Consider the following 18,811-nt stretch of genomic DNA (forward strand, 5'->3'; position numbering starts at 1 on the left):
ATCCATTGTATTTTCTATCTAGATAAAAGTTACATATTGCAGATGCACTATATCAAGGTGGTTAAGAGCAAAGGCCCTGGAGGCTGATTGCCTGTTCAAATCTTAGATCTAATCCTGTGTGGGACTGAATGATGGCTCCTATAATGCATCAGTTGCTAATCAGCGGAATCTGTGAATGTTATCATTGATGGTAATGCTTTCACAGAAATGACAAAATTAAGGATCTTGCGATGAGTAGATTATTGGATTATTTGGATGAGTCCTAAATACCAACACAAGTGTCCTTACAAGAGACATGCAGAGGGAAATTAGATCCACACTCAGAAGATCTAAATTTGTGAAGATGGACCAATGTGAGATTTAAAGATGATGCTTTTGAAAATTGGAGTGATGTGTCTACAAGCCAAGGAATGTTAGCAGCCAGTATAAATTATAAATGTCAAGGGAAAGATTCTTTCCTAGAACCTCCAAAGGGAGCACAACATCTTGATTTTTGCCAACTGATACTGATTTCTGACTTCTGAGAAAATAAATTTCTCTTGTTTTAGGTTTGAGACAATTTCTTACAGTGGCTACAGGAAGCTGATGAAGTGATATTGGGTAACTTCTTTAAAAAAACACTCTAGGCTTCAGTTTTCTCATCTTTAAAATGGTTCTTTACTTCTCAAGGTTATCTGAAGACTAAATGATTTAAGTACTTTCAAAGTACTTAGCAGTGTATCTGGCATATCCTGAACACCCAATAAATTTTACTCATATTTTTGGAATACTTTTAGTGTTTGCCTATTCACTTTATTCTGTTTTAAAGAAGATCAAAGACTACTGCATATACTTTAACATGCATAACATTTCTTAGTATCACATACATTATAATTAAATTTCAATTTAACAAAGGTTTATTGAACAATGTCTATTTGTGAGACTAGGTTCTAAGGATACAATGCAGAGTAAAATACGGTGATTGAAATCAATGACTGTAATACTGCAACTATTTTGACTGATTTAGGGTGAAATTTTTTCCCAGATTTCAGAACTTAAATATTTAATGGACATATGGTATGTATTTGTATATATATGTCTATATATGTCTATATATATATGTCTATATATATGTGTATATATATATATGTCCATATATATATATATATATATATATATATATATATATATATATATTTTAGGGGCTCAGTGCAAAAAATTGTGCACCTTGAAAGGAACTGTGGGCCGCGAGGCTGTGGTAGACACAGGGGCAAGTCTTGGCCCATCCTCTGTGCCCCCGCCCAGCCCTTTGTCCCCTGTCTGCCAGCAGCCCTGCTCCCTGCTGCTGCTGTCACCACTGCTCCCATGTGCTGGCAGCACCAGCCCCACTCACACCCACTGACAGCACGGAGCAATTGGGGCTGATTGCCCCTTAGGAGTGGGGGTAAGTGGTGATCAGGGCCGGCAGCAGGTGAGAGCAGGGCAGCACTGGCAGCGGGTGCGAGCAGCGGTTCTGGCGCTGGCAGCAGGTGTGAGCGGGGCCAGCGCCAGCAGCAGGTGCAAGCGCCAGGCGGGACTACGGTGCATGGGAGCAAAGAATTTTCAGTAACTACTAGTGGCTCGCCCTGATGACAGTGACCGGCACCCTGCCTTGGTCTGGCGCCCCTGCTCACCTGCTCCACCATCCTGCAGCAGCCAATGCCCGCCATGTTCCACGCATGCCCTCTGGTGGTTAGTGCACGTCATAGCAACTGGTTGTCTGATTGTTCTGGTTGTTCTGCCATTCGGTCTATTTGCATATTAGCCTTTTATTATATAGGATATATATTCTCTCCAAGCATCAATGTCTTGACCAAATTTGTACATTTAAAATATTTTCTTCCTTGCCCAAAGCAAAATACAGTTTTCCTGTATTTGTGGCTATTCTACAGTGTAGAAGTGTAAGGAAGATCAAGTACCTTTATCAATGATTCTATAATTTACTGATTTGTTGCTTGTGTCCATCATTGAAGGTGAGCTTTAAGGCTTCACACTGCTAAGCCCAGTGCATGGTGCACGGTAACATCCAATATTTACTCTATGAACAATGCTCTGAAGTATCTCTGAGTGTGTGTGTTATAACTCTAAGACTCTGGCTAAAGAATACCAATGACAGTTGTCTAAGTGGATTTTAATAAAATCTGTGCTTTCCTATTTATTGCTTGGTGAGCCTTTGATACTATATTCAAACTTTAAAAGCAATAACTTTGAGGCAAGAGAAATTGAGGACTCTAGCTCTGACAGAAAAACACTATGCTCTAGCATTCCTAAAGTTTAAAGTTAGTGACTATCAGGAAAGCAAATATTTCATGCAAGGGTAAGCCCTCTAATTGCGTTTGTGTTGAATGACTGCCAGATCCTTGTGTAGAGAGTTCTATAGGCATATTTCTGATCTCACCCTCCCATCTGAGGCCATTTCAAAAGTGCCTGTGGGTGGAAGCAAAGAGAAAGTCAAAAGCACAGGAAGAAAAGCAAGGGGTAGAGGGAATGGAGGCAAGGAAAGGAACAAGTGAAACCCTCTGGGGAAGGGAAGCTGTGTTTCATTTGAGTTGCTTAGTTTGGATGGAAGCCTGTAGAAGATTAAATGACATAGGAAAGCATACTGCTGCCTGCCCTCTCTTCTCATTTTCTCTGAACATATGCAGAATTGCATTAGTAAAACTCCCAATGAGTGTGAAATTGGATTGTTTAATATTATAATTATTTATAATTTGTGTAGAAGTTAATTAAAAGGCCACCTAAAATGGAGTGCTAAATTGCTTTTAATCTGTTAGCAAAGATTCATATAAGTTAGTTGTTTATAATTTTTTCCTTACTTTTGCCAGTATACTAGACAAGAATTTGTAAAAATAAATTTTGATTAAAAATGCAAGAATACTATTTGCATATCTTTAAAGTTTCCATTATTATAAGATAATTCACTCATTATTTATTGAGCAACTATTATCTGCTAAGTGTTGTTTCAGGTGCTTGAGTTTCAGTGAAAGAAAAAAATGGAAACATCTCTACTTGCATAGAGCTAACATTTCAGTGCTGGAATACAGAAAATGATGCAGTATTTAGAGGAATGAATAATATAATATTAGATGGTATGATAAGTACAAAGGAGACTTAAAAAAGAGAATAAAGAAATAGTTGGGAGAGGTATGTTATATTGTGGGATAACCAATTTTCCACGATAAACACAATATAAGATTATGAGTTAAATTTGATTTTTAAATAAATAACAAATATTTTTATCACAAATATGGCACATTATACTAAAGACGTTTTCTTTTTATGTGAAATTCAAATTTAAATGGGCATCCTGCTTTATCTGTCAATCCTAGAGAGAGTGAGGATGTGAAGATGAGACATTTTATTTTTTACAGCTTTAAGTGTATGTGACAAATAAAATCATAATATATTTGAAGTGTACAATGTGGCAAAAGGATGCTCACAATCCTAACTCCATCACCTCACATTGTAGTATGCGTATTTGTGTGTGTGTGTGCGTGCGTGCATGTGTGTGCATGTGTGTGCAAGCATACTTAATATTTACTTTCTGGGCATATTTCCAGTATATACTATAGTATTATCAACTCTAGTTACCATGCACTACTTAGACCCTCAGAAGTTATTAATCTGATAAGTGAGTTTGTAGATAACAATACAGATCTGCCTTTTGTCCTGTTTTGGTGTTAGGGTTGAGGGGTGCATTTCAGCTCATCATTGTCCAGAGTAGTCAATATTAGAAGTCACTGCTGATCACAACAGACTGTCAGTGGCATATTCTTTTCTATATTTGAGTCAGGTGTTTCTCTGGCTTAAGAATTGAAAGAACTTACAGCAAAATGTCCACAACATCAGTGACAGCTGGAGTCCACAAGTACCAAATACGGGAAAAGCCTGATCCTCTTTTAGGGCCTGGGAGGTGTGGGGAGAAAGAGGGAGAGAGGGAGAGAGGGAGAAGAAGAAGAAGGAGGAGGAGAAGGAGGAGGAGAAGGAGGAGGAGAAGGAGAAGGAGAAGGAGAAGGAGAAGGAGGAGGAGGAGGAGGAGGAGGAGGAGGAGGAGGGGAGGAGGAGAGGAGAAGGAGAAGGAGAAGGAGAAGGAGAAGGAGAAGGAGAAGGAGAAGGAGAAGGAGAAGGAGAAGGAGAAGGAGAAGGAGAAGAAGATGACAGGTAGAAGAAAGGGAGGAGATGGAAGATGGAAGGAAGGGATAAAAGAAGAGAAATAAAAATAGTGGAAATAGCCCTGGCCGGTGTCTCTCAATGGTTAGAGCTCAGCCCACTCACCAAAGAATCAGGGGTATATGCAGGAGGCACCCAATTGATGTGTCTCTTTCACACCGATGTTTTTTCTCTCTCTCCTCCTCTCTCCCTTTCTCCCCGTCCCCCGCCCTTCCTCCTTTCACTCTCTCTAAAACTCAATGGAAAAATATCCTCTGGTGAGGGTTAACAAAAACACACAACAAAAACAAAATAAAAATAGGAGAGAGATGGCAAGAAGGAAGATATAAAGGGAAATAATAATAAATTGCATTTATCTGTTACATCAAAATATTGAAAATGAGACCATTAATGATGTATATTAAATTGGAATTTTCTCTCATATTAGGGAACAGGAGGGCAGTGAAGAGCAAAATGAGAAATAAAAAGTGGTGTCTAGAAATAGGTAAGGGGAATTTCCAGGCAAACTTCAAGTACTGCTTTATTTTGCTTAACATACATAAGCCCTTTAGGAAGTCAAGCATTTTACTTAGAAAAGACTTTTTTACATTACAATCATTTTCATTTTACTTTATTTTGAATAAGAAGTGAATTCTGATGGACTTCCTTTTGAAAGAAATTATTTGCCAGTATCTCATATCTATCTTATTTAAATTCATATATTTAGATGCTTTTTAAAAATAATTATAACAATGTTTCCTGCCTCCTGCAATAGTCCTCCAAGGATTTCCAATTTCACCATCGCCATCATGGTTATTATTGTCATCCGCATCCTCATCATCCAGTCTTACTCTCAAGACTTCTCTGCTAAGCAAGTAAGTCTGACAGAAAAAGTCAAGAGCCATAGGATTTCACTCCTAGGTGGATATAAAACTGAAACAAAGAAGACAAACTCACAAACAAAAAACTCATGCCAGAGTGAAGGGGGCGGGGTCGAGGTAGTAGCGAGTAATGGGGTTCAAATACATGGTGACTGAAGCAGACTTGACACACAGTGCAATACAGAGATGATGTATTATCTTGAAACCTACAACCTGCTATTAATCAGTGTCACCTCAATCAATTTAATAAAATTAAAAAAAAATGAAAACAGAAAAGGCTCCTTCGCGTGCCTGAGGGTGACAGGAGATAGGCCAGGGCGTCCTGGGCTGAGCGAGTGACCCACCCCCTTCGTCTCCCAACATGGACCTCTACCTGATGTTCCTCAGGCGGACCCGCGGACGCTGCGTCGGTCAGTTGTTAACATACAGAAACTGTCTCTTTCCCAGGCCGGAACCGAGGTTGATTTCAGAACTCTTCCCAACATCACAGCTTAGTGACAGGAAGGCCTGTTATCCAGCAGCCCTTGGCCTTTACTTATTTCTTTCACTCCCGCCAATTTATCTTTGCAGTTCCAGGGAACGTTGCCAAGCCCCCTCTCCATGGGGTAGGCACTGTAAATCCCTAATTCCCAAACTAATCTTACAGCAGGGGACAAGTTCTGGGCAGCCTTCCCATTCTGCTAACACCACACGTATTTTTTTCTTCCTCAAGTGTGTTCTATATCCTGCAGGCTTTCTTATCCAAAAGTTAATTATCAAATTTACTGCACATTTAAAAAAAAACCAGAACACCTGAACCTGGCCCAGCACACACTATTTTTACTACATGAACGGAGAAATCAGCTTGAAGTTTTATTTAACCAGTAGAGTCTAAGTTTCCTTAAAGCTGGAGACCATTTGAAAGAGTTGGGCTTAGTGTAAGCAAAGACAAAAGAGTCCCCATAGATCATTCAGAAAATACTGTGCACATATGTCAACCTTCAGTGATTCAGAAATCGGGGAGCCAGGATTGTCCTTGTTTTAGAATTTTCTCCTTTGTCTAGGTGTTTTACTTTTAAGTACTTGCTACTTGTTTCCGTCTCTATCAGAGGAATGGGGGAAAATAAGGTAATATTCAAATCCTAGACTGTCATATGATTCATTAGTCAGTATTTCTAGAAATAAAGAACAAATTTCTACCTAATTCGAACAAGAAGTAATGTAAAAAATAATAATCTTAACAACGTTTAAAAGGCTGTGAAATTTTGTTAGGCTCTAAAAAATTGCAGTCTTATCAATGAGTATACATTTATTTCCATATTTTATGCAGAAATTGTTTACTTTTTCACTCTGAATATACCTCATTTAAAATAGTATGTACCTATACTAAATTTTACTATACAACTGTACTATTACCAATACTATAAAGTATTCATCAAAGTTACCTGCTTATCAAATATGTTGTTAAGTATTGCAATTATTGTCATAATGACTATTTTTCTGGCATCATACCACAGGAATTTTTAGATTTTTCTGTTACTACTAATAATGAAGGTTATATTTTATAAATTTTATTTTAAATAATATTTGGAGATAACATTAGGCAATCATAATAATTTGGAAAGGACATGGTACTCTGATAATTAAATTTTAAATAATGATTTAAAACAGAGCTTTAAAGTCTTTTTTTTTTTTTAAAGATAGAGGTGTAGGCAGGAACCTGACTTCTCTCAAAAGAGACGTGGGAGATTGACAGAATGGGTTTGGTCAGCCATAGAAGACTTGAAAAAAGCAACAGGGCCACGGAAGCAGAGATTGAGGTGCCTTTCATGAGGCCAATTGGGATATATTGGCTATGCTGCCATAATGAAGCCAGCTGGCATCAATTACACAGTGAAGACACTCACTATACCAGTGATGGCGAACCTATGACACGTGTGTCAGAGGTGACACGTGAACTCATTTTTTGGGTTGATTTTTATTTGTTAAATGGCATTTAAATATATAAAATAAATATCAAAAATATGTCTTTGTTTTACTATGGTTGCAAATATCAAAAAATTTCTATATGTGACATGGCACCAGAGTTAAGTTAAGGTTTTTCAAAATGCTGACACGCCGAGCTCAAAAGGTTCGCCATCACTGCACTATACAATGCAATCAGGAAATTGCCCCTGTCCAATCTGGTTTTGATACTTCTGACCACACTATGGTCAAGCAACTTTGAGAAAGTGATGAGAGAAACTGGTTGCTGAATGGTGATATTTCTCATCATATACATTATTCTTCTGATTTTACACATCATTCTCTGTTTGAAAATGTCCACCAAGGACTAAATATTGTGCAGTGGACAGTTGAAGCTCAGCCTGTGGTTGCTGAGGTGCAAATAATGGTTTAGATCAACATGCTGGGACTGAGAGTTTGTACACTACTGGAGGAAAAGGGTGGTAACGAGTGATACAACTTTCTAATTCTAAGCTTGGTACCTACTCATAGGACTTTTGCTTTAATGATACTAAGAATTCAAGTATTAAGCAAATTGGGAAAAGTTCCTGTAGACAGTACTTTGTCTTTCCACTGGTCTCTCAACCTCTCTTTCCTTCCTCCCACCTCCATTCCACCATCTCTTGTATTTATACAGTATTCTATAACAAATTAATAGACCTGGTTCCTTGCTTACCAGAATGTAAGAGACTGTGTAGTCTCTATGAACTATATACTATCAGGCAGTCTTCCATAAGGAAGCATATGATCTCAAGTACAAATTTCATTTATGAAGATAATACTGTTGTTTGCATTCACATATTACCTGCAGTTTCACTCTTTCTGTGGTGTGAGCCCCACAGTCAACCTTGGTTCAAAAATATTAAATGGAAAATTTCAGAAATAAACTATCCACACATTTTAAATTGCATGCCATTCTGAGTCCCTCACTTCATCTCATCACAAAGTCATTGTGTCATCTCATATCATCACAAGAAGAAGAGTGAATACAAGACAATAAGATATTTTGAAAGAGAGAGCACATTCACATAACTGTTATTATAGTATACTAGAGGCCCAATGCATGGATTTGTGCACATTAAAAGGAAATTAATTAGAAGGTGGCTGGTGGGGTGGGATTGGGCGAGATGGGCCGGACATGCCCTGAAGCCAACCTCCTTCAGTCCCTCCCCTGCTGGCCGCAGCTGGGGTGGCACTGGGGCTCAAAGGGCCTCTGCAGAGTGAGCAGTCACTCAGGCAACTGGAGTCCTTCAGCTTGGCCTGAGGGGATTGGGCTGGAACTGGCAGTCCGACATCCCCCGAGGGGTCCTGGAGTGTGAGAGGGCACTCTGCAAAGTTGCTGTCGCTCAGCAGCTCCTGCATTGAGCGTCTGCCCCCTGGTGGTCAGTGCGTGTCATACCTACTGGCTGGTTGGCTGGTCGGCCAGTCACTTAGCCATATATATATATATATATATATATATATATATATATATAGAGAGAGAGAGAGAGAGAGAGAGAGAGAGAGATATGGAGAGAGAGAGAGAGAGAGAGAGAGAGAGAGAGAGAGAGAGATTGTTACAATTGTGCTATTTTACTAGTTATTGGTCTCTTATAATAAAGTTTAATTTATAGATTAAACTTTATTATAGATATGTACATAGAGGGAAAACCATGGTATATATGGGGTTCAGTACTACCCATAGTTTCAGGCATAATTGGGGGTCTTGAAACATATCCCCTGCAGATCATGGGGAACAACTATATATAAATTTATTTCTACATAGTGAATGAAAGTCTGGGGATATTATCTATAACATATAGAATATGAGATTAATATCAATAATATGTAACTATTAAGAACATTAAATAATATGTAAATATTAAGAATATTAAAATATTAAGAAATTATTAAGAACAAAAGTAAATAAATAAATAGAATAAAAATGTCATGGAGCTTAAACATGTATTTTCCCAAAAAGAGTAAATACAAATAGTCATTAATATTTTGGAAATGTTCCAATTTGACTAAATAGCAAAGAAATGCAATTAAATAATGAAATATGTTTTACCCATCAGTCTGGAAAAATTAATATGCAGTAATGGCAAAACTGTAAATAAATTCTCATGCTATGATCCAAACATCAAAATAAATACAGTTCTATATTATGGACATACAAAACTATTGAATGAAACAAGTTATAAAAGAGTCTGTGAAATATAGATGCTTTATCACAAGTGTCTATTAGGCTTTTTATGTCTATCCATGTACCTACGATACAGATACAGATAAATATTCCTATATCAAAAATATATAGGAGTCCAGACAGATTTTACCCCCAAATTTATTTGTGTTTATTTCTTGATGATAGGGCTTTCAGGTACTTTTGTTGTCTTTTTAACTTGTCTCTGTCAGGTAAATTTTTTTTACATTGAGTGCATGTTTTCTAAACTATGATTTTAAAATATAAATTAAAAATAAATATACAAACAAAGAGTTATGGGTGGAGGGTGGGGAACATGTGCTTTATTTTAGGGGAAACTGGATTTGTTTAATGTTCTTCACTTTCTCTAAGAGATTCAAATGGATTAATCTCTAGATGTCATTAGTGTTAAAAAATATGCTCCTTTCCCCCAAAGTACGGTTTACATTTGCTATTTTTTTTAATTCTCACCCAAGGAGTGAGGATATTTTTTCCATTGATTTTTAGAGAGTGGGAGTGGGTACAGGGAGAGAGGAGAAACATTGATGTGAGAGAGACATTGATTGATTGCCTCCTGTTCACACCCCAACCAGGGATTGAACCTGCAACCAAGGTACGTGCCCTTGACTGGGAATCAAACCTGCAAGTCTTCAGTCCAAGGGCTGATGCTCTGACCACTAGGCCAAACCAGCCAGGGCACATTTGCTATTTTTTAATGACACATGAGTGTTTTCTTTTGTGATGCCCTGTCTCCAGGAGAATTTTTCAAGTCACCCTCTTTACTCTCTAGAGATGGACACTTGGTAAGCTTGAGTCAGCCGAAGTTATCTTCATATGCTTATAATCTTGGAGGGAAGGGGGAAAGGGGATGGGAAAGTATTGACCAAAGAACTTATAATGCATATATGCATAACCCATGGATATAGACAATAGTGCGGTGAAGGCCTGGGGAGGGAAGGCGGGGTGGAGTGGTCAATGGGAAAAAAAGGAGAACATCTGTAACACTCTAAACAATAAAAATAAAATTTAAAAAGTTCAACTTCTATTTTAAATACATAAAACTTTACATATGTTGAAAGTATATACAGTTTTATTTAAACAATCTGAGAATAATGACATTTTCCTGGAAATTTATTAACAACAAAGGTAAATATAAGGTCCAACCATAAATTGTTAATTAAATTTAATTTTAGAAAAAATCACTTGTCTGCAGATAATTGAAGAGAGAATCATGATTACCCCTACTGGCCTCACAGCATTAGTCCTATTTTTTGAGTCAGGTCAACATGAGCCAGTTTTTTTGTGAGTCAGGTCAACATGAGCCAGTTTTCTGGGTGTCAGGTCAACCTTGCAATGAGAGTGAAATACATCATTTGTTTCTTTCCTTTCTCAGTCAGTATCATTGAACTGTCCCGCATTTAAGCCCCTGAGGATTTCCGATGGCAGACCTCTGGTAAGCTTCCTGGTGGCACGATTCCATCCCCACATGCTCTGAGGCCTTCCTCAGGGCCTGTTTTTTTAAAGTCAGCACTCAGAGCAAGCAGGTGCTAGCCTTCTGCATCCTCTGTGGGGAATGGGCCAGCGAGAGCCTCTTGAAGAGTTCTACTGGGAAATTCATGCAGCCAGCAGCTGTGCCACGGCAAGCCCCGTAACGTGCACTTTCTGTCAGCGGCGTCCTGAGGGTGTGGCGGGTGGCCGCTTTCCAGATGGTCTGCATTCTGTAGTGACACCATAACTACATGACGCCTCGGCTCTGAAGATGGGACATTTGGCCCTTAGATAAATATCATTCCCACAACATCAAGCAGACTAAACTACTTTTATTGCATGGAATGTTTTTCTTATCTAGTTAGGCAAGAACAAAAGAGGTTTGACCGTACTTTTAAAGTAGCACTCACTTAAACATTACTGTCAGAATAAACTGTCTTCAAATTGTATAATTTCAGATGCTGTTCTTACTTGTGCAAGTGCGATGGGGGAGGTGAGGGGAAAGAAGGAAGTTGGGTAGGAAGCAGAAAAATAAAGAAGAGAATGCCTGAACAAAGAAAAATATAAAAGTACAGATTTTAAATTTCACAGAACTTTATATGCCGAGTGTCAGACACGTTTCTTTTGTTCCTGCACTTGCATCAATCTGACCATGCTCTCCCTAAAGCCCTCCAAGGATTCCAGGCAGGACACTGACGGTTGAGCCGCTGTTGGGGACTTCCGTAACCCTGTGCTCATGCTCCCTGGTCTTCCTCAGATTATTGACCACAATCTGCATCAGATTATATTGACCACAATTGACCACGATGCCCCAGAGATGTCTCTGATATCGCATAAACGGAATTTTCTCATCTTTATCAAGACTGGACAATTGCCACATCACTGTGGATTATGCAACTCCTCATCGGGTGATATATTATACTCATGTTCCAAATTTATAGGATGCACAATATAGATTTGATTATTCAGTCCTCAATCTCCTTTACTCATTAAGTATTTTTTGAATACCTACCTAGTGTTAGGTGCTATGTGTGGATATAAGGATGATCCTTAGTAGGGTTATTCTTTGTTCTCTTTTTGACTTCATAAAATCTCTTTTTTAAAATTCCTGTGCATTCTGACTACATTATGTAAGTTTTGTATTATTTTCAGGTGATTTATATATAATATGTAATTTGCTTGCCTCAAACCTAGTTTTTAATATCTGTACAATGCTTAACATCTTATTAGAAACATAAGAAAGGTATGACAAAACATATTAGAGAAAAGTTCTTAATTAAGTACCTTCCTTGAAAATAAGTTTGTAGAAAAGTTTAAACAAGAAAAAGAAAATAAAACAATTGCTATATTGTATATGTCTATTATTGAGCCAAGATCTATTTTAACAATATTTTGGGTATAGTTTTAAAATTTAGTACATATAAAGATTATCATATTTTTTTGTGTATAAGATGCCCCCATATATAAGCTACCCCCTACTTTTCCCACCCCAAATTAAGAAATCAATATTTTAAACATTTTGCTGGTTTTCCTCTTAAGGCCTTCTTTTCTGGCATCTTAAGAAGTTGTTCTTCCTGTTTTCTCCACTGTCTGATCATATACTCATTGGGAGGAGGTCCAAATTGTCTCTTGGCAGCTCTATTCCCATGCTCTTTTGCATAGCTGATTACATTCAGTTTGAATGTTGCAGAGTAAGACAATCGCTTACCGATATTTATCTTTTTATTTTTTGACATCTTTATGGGCTCAGAATGCTCCGGTCTCTGTTGCATCTGCACACTCTCCACCTCCACCTCCAATTATGGCATCAGCTGACGTCAGTAATAATAAGGCTTGTGATCAAAGGAAGCCTGTTTGACAAGGTATGGACAGCTTTATACCCGCGGGGTTCCCTCCTTGGCTGACTTCTGTGTATAAGATACCCCTCGATTTTCAGTCTAACGATTTTAGAAAAAAAATAGCATCTTATATATGGAAAAATACAGTATGTCAGTGAAAGTCAGACATAGAGAACTGGTAAAGTTTGCTCAGTCATTCCCCCTCCCCCCATTTGCTTCATTAAGAGAGATTGGTCAAAGGCTTTCCTTGGGGAGTTAAGTAACCTATTCTAAAATAATGTCTATACCTATATTATATCAAACATTTGGACCAAAAAATGAGAAATTGCACAGGTCTCTTAATTAAACAGTTGGGTGATAATTAAACCATTAGAATACTTAGATCATAGACTAGACTTTTCCTCAGGCCTCAGGTTAGAACCAACCAAAAAATACCTTGGAATTGGAGGAACTTTCCATGTAAACACCCTCAGACTGGCCCCCACTGAACTCTGTGAGAAGAGGTAAGAAGAGTTGTTTTTTGTTAGAAAAAAATAATTCAGGAATATACACTCTAGTTTCTTCATATATATCTCTTTAGGCAATAAACGAAACTAATTTCACTTGAGTCACTTTAATAAGACTTGTTAGCCATACATTTTGTTTCTAAACAGTCTGTTCTTTTGGAAAACATGATTTAACATTTTTATGCAATGAATTGCATTGTGATAGTACCCTTGCCAAATTTCTGGAAAGTAACATATACATAAAATCCATTATTGCTGCCAAATTCTTCTGCTAAACTAGGAAAAGCTACAGTATTGCGAGTAAAACGTCTGCTTTCTTATAACAAAAACAACCTACATTTGCAAGACTGCACCTTATACCAGCCAATAGACATTATGCACAGTCACTTACTTGCTATTGCCTAGTATTTTTGACTATTAAGACAATTTCAGAGCCTCAAGTGAAAGATCTTTTTTTTCTAAACTGTGCATCACCTCCTAGGATATGACAAGATTCCACTTGGAAATATGTGGGTTATTATGTGAGCTGTTTTTTTCTCTCTAACCAAATCCTTTTTACATGGTCCATTAAAGGGATTCAAAGTGATTGTATTTGTTTGTTTGTTTGTTTTTCTACCAGGTAGATCTGTTGGAAAACTACAATGTCAGTGTAACTGTCAAAAATTTATCAGAAAGAAAAAAAAAAGTATAAAGAAAGAGAAGCCTGGGTCCTGTTTAATTTTCAAATTTAATAACAGTTGTGGATAATTGAGAGTTGGCAGGTGGAATGTTTCCAGCCAAGTCTCACCATCTACAGAGTAGTATTTCATATCTGTACCATCCACAGAGCATGGACAAACACTGTCCAGGCATGCCGCATGGAGCTCATCTTTCCAGGATTTCAAAAGGACATAAATCCATAGTGTTCGGAATGGCTATGTTTATATTGAATTTTCCCTTCCCATCTCTTTCTGGAGGAAAGTCAGTCAACCCTATCTTCATCTTTTGTTTCCATTCTTGGCCAGAGTATGAGTCAAAATAGAAATATGCACTTTAGTAATTATCTGTGATCTCAGAATATATTTTAAGATCCAAAGGAGAAAACATTAAAAATTAGAAGAAAGAAAATGTTAAAAGTGGAAAATAGAAACAGTTTTTTAAAATAATAAAGAATATGGACTTTATTAGGTATCAAATACAAAAATAAACCCATCCAAATAGAGATGCAGACTAATTCTGAGGATAATTTTTAAGTCATCTCTCTTCAAGACAACATGAGTTCTTACCATTGACCAAAAAATAGAAACCCTTTATGAGGAATAATAAATACATTTTTGCTCACCAGTGATGCTTTAAAATTATAATACTTCTATTAATAATTATTAACAATCATGCTTAACTGCAAAAATATTATTCTCATTACATTAATACAAGAGATAATGTTATATATCAAGTACCATGTAGACTGAGTCTGTTTTGTTCTCCAAGTTTAAACAAAAGAGGCCATTCTACCTCACTTTAAGTTTGTTTAAAAAATTATTCTGTAAATTGCCTTGTATAGTTTCTAACTGTAATATATAGCTCAATAATGTTTGTTTAAAATATTTTTATCAAATCAAAAGTCTTGATTGTTTCATGTTTACGCAATAAAATTATACTTTCAAACAGGCCAAAGATTGCCCACTATGATCAGATTGTATGAACTCTGTAGGCTATTCTTCTTCTTTTTGGAGTGTTATATGTTGCATTTTCAAATACTGAATATAAAAGAGAAACAATTTTTTTAATAAAAATTATATACTTAAAAAGTAAAAGAAAGTAGAGTGATATACTATGTAATATATTATATTGCAATAATAATTAATATTATATTAATAATATATTAATAATAATAATATATCTATTCAGAATATTCTAATACAAATAAGGTATAATGCATATTGCATTAAATTTCCAACAGATGCATTTTTGGGGTGTTGACAACATGTGGACTTTGCTTCAATACAACAAAAATCTGGTGATATTTCCTATTAAAAAAGAGGAAAAAATATTGAGAATGTTTCAGGATGCAGTTATTTTATGTATTTTTGTTGCTGTTATTTAGAAGAAAGATACTTTAGTCCAAATCAGATCTCTTTGGTTAATAGTTAAATATCCCGATTTTATTTTCTCGAATAGGACTATTTAAGCTAAACTTTTATTTCCTTGGTTTTTCCTGCCCATAATTCTCAGGGATGTATTAACTGCTCTCCACAAAGAGGAATAATTCTGTGGTCTCCCCATGGGTGTTTCCTTGAATGGTATCAGTTTTAGTAAGGCCTTGTTATGGAACTTTATTCTGAAAACAGGTATCTGAGTTTTCGTTTTATCTGTAGCATGTTTGGTATTTTGGATTTAGTTTTGCATTCCTCCACTGTAACATTTACTTACAAATACTTTAAATTATTACTATACTATTTTTATAGTAGAAGAATACCATTTCTTTGTTGAAGAAGAGTATAAGATTTTCTCTCACTGAAATTGTAAGAATCCACCCATTCCAGAATCTGACTGACAATCAGAGATACTGTATCCTACAACTTCACAAGACACTCACTCCCCTGGTGTTCAGCAGTCTAGTGTCTGGGCCCCTTCAAATGGCTTTTGGGTGCCCAGAGAGCTTCTCATACAACAGCTGGAGGGATAGCAGGTACAATACAATGCACAGGCTTTCAGTCTTCCCATGACTGACTATAAAGCTTAGAAATTAGCATCCTAACATTTGGTACACAGCGATTTATTCCAAATATATTAGATTAACGACATACCCTTCAATATCTGAGAGACTGTTCATAAAACTATGGTATGAATGTCAGCAGTACAAGGTTACACAGATCTTAGTTTTTTTTAAAAAAAAAATTTTATTGATTTTTTTACAGAGAGGAAGGGAGAGGGATAGAGAGTTAGAAACATTGATGAGAGAGAAACATCGATCAGTTGCTTCCTGCACACCTGCTGGGGATGTGTCCGCAACCAAGGTACATGCCCTTGACTGGAATCGAACCTGGGACCTTTCAGTCCACAGGCTGACGCGCTATCCACTGAGCTAAACCGGTTAGGGCCAGATCTTAGTTTTAATGAGTTTATAGGTGTAAACATTATTTAACAGTTTACTAATTCTGAAGAGGACTTTTAATAGAACTTTCTTTTATGTTAAAGTAGGTAGCACCAAACTCTACATATGAATGTATACAAACCATATAATGGTTAAAACATGTAGAATTTAGATTTGGTATGAAAACACAAACTCACACTGATATACTAAACCTTCAGAGAGAAAGAAGATGTAAACAATTGGGAAATCTTACAGAAAAGGTTAGAATTAAGTCATGTTTTCTTTACTTTGCATGTTATGCAAAAGTAAATGATATGAGCGAATATTACTTCATAGACCATCTTGATTCTAATAAGACCATGCTAAAATGTTGCCTACAATATTGTGATCCCATTTTTTTAAAAGTACTGACAAGTTGGTGGGACAATTGAGAAAAACTATGCACAATTGAGACAATGTGAAGATACTGAAATAATCGAAGTCAAGCAAACAAGTTTCTTCAGCCAATCAAATATGAATATGGTCAGGCCACACAAAAAAACAGGTCTCTTTTTTCAACAAAGAAATCAGGACCAAAATAGCAACACTGGGTACATCCTGTACAATTAAGCACATATGCAAACTAACAGGGAAACTGCTGACAAAAAGTGTCCCGGGTTTATATCCAGCTTGTTTCTGGAAGAATGACTAGGGGAAGAAATAATTGATAAACTAAATATCTAATATATAAACATATCATTTAAACATTTCTGCTCTCTAATTTATCAGGGAGGGTATTAGGGAGGGGAGGGAGAGGCTAACTCCTCTTGTTTACAGTGGATTTAAAACTACCCATTAAGAGGAAACAAAGGATATTCTTGGAATACTCATTTAAAAAAGTTTTCAATGAGAGTTCCAGAGCAGTCATGATGTTAAACAGATGTATTATTTTTCAGACTTAAAGTAAGAAGGAATAACATTCTAAATATATACAGAATATTTTGTTTTACTATTTATCGTTTTCCCAATAAAAACAGAGAGAAAGCACTATGGTAACACTGTGTTTCAGATAATAGAGTGGTCAGCAGTTTGTGAAACTTTAAATCTTGAGGTCTGATTGAATTATTCAATTTAATGATTTTTTAAAAGTCATGTTCACAATAACTTTGGCAATGACAATTTCTAATACATTTTTCATGAGTCAGACTGAAAGCAAATCTTTGTTATGTCTATTTAATCTCCCTTTGAAATCTATTTATTTCCCATGGAGAGGGCTATCTTATAGGACTCTTGGTTTCAACATTATCTCTGAATTAGCTAATCTATACAGGAATGGACAGCATTGTCATTTCAAAATAAAACAAACATGGGTGTGCAGAGACCTCCTCAAGACCCTGATTCACATTCTTTTGGATATATAAACATGTATAGAATTGGGATTTCCAGATCACACCGTGGTTCTACTTTTAACCTTTTTTGGAACCTCCACATTGTTGTTTTTCATAGAGGGTACACCATTTTACAACAAATGTATACTAGCCTGATCTTCCCTGAGCTATTCGGTTTAAGGAATTGTCACATTTACCCATTCTTTGCTCTGAGATTTGTTAAGCATATTAGATAAGTATGCAACAGCTTTGATTTGTGACTAGGCAAATCCCTTTTCCCCCATGTTGCAAAAGTTTTGATAATTTTCATGTAGGTCTCTTACTGATGGCTGAATACCGGAGTGACAGTGGCTATTGGGAAGAGCAGCCCAGAGAAGGGAGTCTTTCCTAAATATCTTGTTGTCGTCCCATTGGGTTACTCTTCCTTTTATTTTGCTGACAACTATGAAAATACTGCCCAAACCTTGTCATTTTCATCAGGGGTAGAGATGTTTTTTCTCTCTGGTCCATTTTCCTTTTCTCCCTCCATGATGTCTACCGTCCACACTAAACTGCATCCCGCATGCTGTGGGAGCCCACCCACCTCAACCCACTGTCTATAGTTATGCCTACTGATCTGTTTACTCTCTCATCATCAGAGAAAATTTCCTAAGAGAATTTTTGGATTGTGTGTCCTAGTGTGTTCACTCATTTGCTTTAACAACTTGGATATATAAGAGATCTATGCAGTTGGTAACTAGCGTTTAACTTGCCAAATAAAATACAAATAAAATGAAGGCAATTTTCTTGAAATATTAAGTAAAGCTTTAGACTTATAAAAAATGCAGTTTGGCAAGTGAGGTGACGTAAGCCATCCTCTGCGTGTCTAAGCTCAGTTAGGCCACACAGCCTGACCTTTCACAGTGCACAGCAACACTGTGGGAACAGATGGTTTGGGAGAACAAATTATTCCTAAACAAACCTTTTTAGGCTTCCAAACAAATTTATGCCTTCAGTAAGACTTGAAAATTATTTTTTTTAACACGTGTACTTTAAGAGATCCAGTTCACAGTGTCATCCTTTACCCTCCAAGCGGCTTCCTGGCCTACTTCTCTTTTTGCTGATTGTGTCCCTTATGATCCATATCCTTCTAAAGATCACCAATTATTGGCAGAAATAAGATTTGATAATGAAAAATCCCTGGTAATCTATTGTACATTTGGAATAAATAGACATTAGAGGTGGTGTTGCTGAGCTACATGAAAATGAAAATATCTAATTCCTTACTTTGAAGAACTCAATTTGTATGATGATAAAAGGAATTACTAATAATACAGGAAGAATTAG

Source organism: Myotis myotis, unplaced genomic scaffold, assembly GCF_014108235.1.
Source record: "Myotis myotis isolate mMyoMyo1 unplaced genomic scaffold, mMyoMyo1.p scaffold_m19_p_6, whole genome shotgun sequence".
Taxonomy (NCBI): Eukaryota; Metazoa; Chordata; class Mammalia; order Chiroptera; family Vespertilionidae; genus Myotis; species Myotis myotis.